A 3,452-nucleotide genomic window follows, 5' to 3' on the forward strand; every position below is an offset into this window, starting at 1 on the left:
ATACTTTGGGAGGGAGGAGTCCAGATGTCTCAGCCAGACAGTTTGGTATCAATCTCAGTTTCTGTCCCTTCTTGCTTTGATAGGGTTAGATGTGTTATATACATCTCTATGCCTCAGTCAGCTTCCTCAGAAATAAATAATAATGATCCCACGTAAAGTTGCTATCAGAGTTGAATCTCACTTCCCCCAAGGCTGAGGGAACCTCACAGAAAAGAGGACAAAGAGAAGTAAGCACCAGAGGAAGGGGTGGATTGTGGTAGGAAGTTGTCCTCCAGACACAATGTGACCATGACTGTTATACTCTTGAATTTATAATAGCCATGGTAGCCAGCTCAAGGCCTGCATGAGATTGAGCATAGCAGCATACTATTTTGGAGAGGATAGAGACTCACAGTGCTGTACCTCTTCCCTGAGGAATTATTAACAGTTTCTGGAAGACACAAAGAGATTTTCTTCAGTGGTGTAGCCACTGGTAAGGTGTCCTTGATTTGTAAAACATCTTATCCATCCTCCTGCAAATAACTCTAATGAACCTCATTGGGTCATTCAGAGAAATAGAAAGTTAAATGACAGATGCAAGAATATACAACCAGGCCAGAAGTGTGAACTTCTGCCTGCTCCGCCATTGAGCACATTCTATGTTCCTACAACCCAATAGGTTCATATGTGCTTTACCATCTCCTGAGTACTATAACCCTAAAATGGAAGTAAACGGGAGTGGTAAATCACAGACTGTGGATGGGAATTATCTGATTCTTTAAACAAATGCACTTATTTTGTTTCTCATTTATACACTACATATGTCTTAATATTCTCCAGCTCCCCAAGAGTATCTAACCCTCCTGGGAGTGAACAGTGAAACAGTTGATGGGTATATCTCAGAGGTAGCATAGAATGAAGAATGGGAAATGTAGACAGCAGGAGGAGACAGAGAAAGGCAACCTTAAAGTGGTTGATAAAGCTGCAGGATTGTAGACATCTGACAGGAGGATGGTATCAAGTTTAGTGGTCTCAATGGTAGCCAGTGTTCTGTGTCCAATGTGCTTATGTAAAGAGATGAACTTCAATATGTGGTACTGTAGCTTTTGTTAGTCAGAGAAGACAGCACTGTTAATCCTGAGCTGAAAATCTCAAAAGCTGGCTGTAGTCTAGATTCACATCCAATGCAGAGAAAGGGATGCAGAGTCTTGCTTTCTTCCTTCTGTAGAACAGAGGGAACTCTTCCCTTTACTTAAGCCCATCCTTACACCTTTACACTAGTCCCTAGAGATGTCTGAACATATCTAGAATAATAGTGACAAAGATTTACAAAAGGAAAAGATCAAGTTCTCCCAGTGAGCTGACCTGGTAGAATAAGGTGAGAAGAAATTAAACGGGAGACCCTAGTGTAGGAGTCACAATTGTAGCCAAGTGACAGACATGTGATGACACGTAAACACTTTCTCTTAGCAACAGAAAGAATTATAGAGAAAGAAAAAGAACCGTTTGCTTAATGAAATCCATTGGCACAAGGAAAAGAAAAATAACATGGGTGTCAGATGAAAGTTACAAAGAGTGTTCAATTTCCCTTCCCACCATGGTCTAGCATACAGGAGAAAGGCAAAAGCTTTCTTGGCACAGGAGTTACCAAATTTTCATCTTGGCAAGAACTGTGGTGATTGGTGGGCAGGGGTGTTATTGTCTGAGTCCAGGATTAAGGAGAATCAAATTTTCTTTAAAACCTTAGGGTACCCACAGGTGGTATTTCGACAAGCACTCTCCTATGCAAACCCAAGAGAAGAACCGAGAAAGCTGGAGGCCATATGAACTCAGACTTACTTCTTAGAGATTGCGAGTTGCTAGTTCCTTGTTTAATCAATGAGGGCATTAGATTGAAGAGTCCACAGTCAATCCTACTTCATTATCTTATAAATACTCCATATAGATGTCATTTAAAAATGAAATGCAATTACCTAGATTTTATAAAATTTGTAGCAGCCATTAGGGTCCTAATTTCTATTCCCAAGAGCTACTCAGTTCCTGGATAGACAAGGACATACTTTGAAACTTTGTTTAAAGAAAACTCTGTCTATGAAGTTCAATTATTGAGCAATACAAACCAACATGTCCATGCAGGTCAGGTGGCAGAAACGTGAATGATTAACTCATCAGATATGAGTTTAAGGGATACACTTGGTGAAATTCAGATTCTATGCACAAACTAGGCTGATGTTAGCTTTAGAATTGGGAAATTATGCCATGTTCTTTTGAAGAAATTTCCAGGAAAAAAATCCAAAGCTCTTGGAAAGAGTTCATAGAAAGTCACTGAAAGAGAACAACAAAATCTGGGGATGGTTTGATAGAAGATGAAATGTCATCAGCTGGGGATTCTGGATTTGATTACCAACACAGCAGTGAAGCATCTCCTTCAATGGAAGGTTGGCTTGGAGGCTGTGAAAACTCTGGCAAGGCCTTTGCTTTTCTGAGTCTCTCTTTCTCTATAAATAGAATATAAATATAGATACACATGTTACTTGAGGGTGGTGTGTGTGTTTACTAAGCAACTAGCAACAGAGAGTTCTACAAATTAATGTAGTTACTATTATTGCCATTATTGATCTTGTAACTTAATTCGGTCCACTCAACTCCGCAACTGCCCTTATTTCTATTGTTCAGATTGTCATCTCCTGTTTTTCCACCATTACAGAGTCAGAAATGAACACAGCAAGAGACCTGATTGACTTATGAGTCCTGGGACCTCCTTCTGCCTACAACTTGAGAAATGAATGAATGAGTTTCTAAACTTGCCATTGCCCTAGCCTTTGCTTCATGTACTGCACTCTAGGGTCCCAAATGAGCAATGTCTTTTTTTCATGTTCTTGTAATGGGCAACCAGAGATAGTGAGTTAGCCCTGTCAACTTCCAACATCCTGTGTTTCTTTCTTTGAGTTCTCCCGGTTTGCACTGGCCTGTCTATCAACTCACCTGCAGCCAGGCCCATTCTCCTGTCCTAACATCAAATGCTAAGAAGAGGAGAGGAAGCCACATGTCTTCTTTGTTCCTGGGTAGGGAGAAACAAGGCCAAACCTTTTATCAGTTGTTCTTCTCTATCTTTCTTCCTGAAATGAAAACCCTTGTCTCAATACCATGATTTCTCCATGACTTTGATGTTTCCTTTAAAACACTTGCTTCTTTTTTTGTGACTCTTCAGTATTTTAATACTATTTGTCTCCCAGTTTCTGAGACTCAATATCTTGGTTTTCCCTTTGACCATCTCTCAACCTTGGCTTCTTAGTGCATCTAACCAATTGCCAGGGAGACATAGCATTCCTTTCATAACAATCCTTCCTTATATCTCATCCTTTACTTGTGTCTCTAAATTTTATTGCTTGTACATACCAATCCATTTGTTCATTTTCTCATTCAGTAATTCACTCAACATGCATTTATGAAGAACCTTTGAGTGAACATGT

The sequence above is a fragment of the Grammomys surdaster genome, unplaced genomic scaffold (genome assembly GCF_004785775.1).
Source record: "Grammomys surdaster isolate TR1022 unplaced genomic scaffold, NIH_TR_1.0 322, whole genome shotgun sequence".
NCBI classification, from domain to species: Eukaryota; Metazoa; Chordata; class Mammalia; order Rodentia; family Muridae; genus Grammomys; species Grammomys surdaster.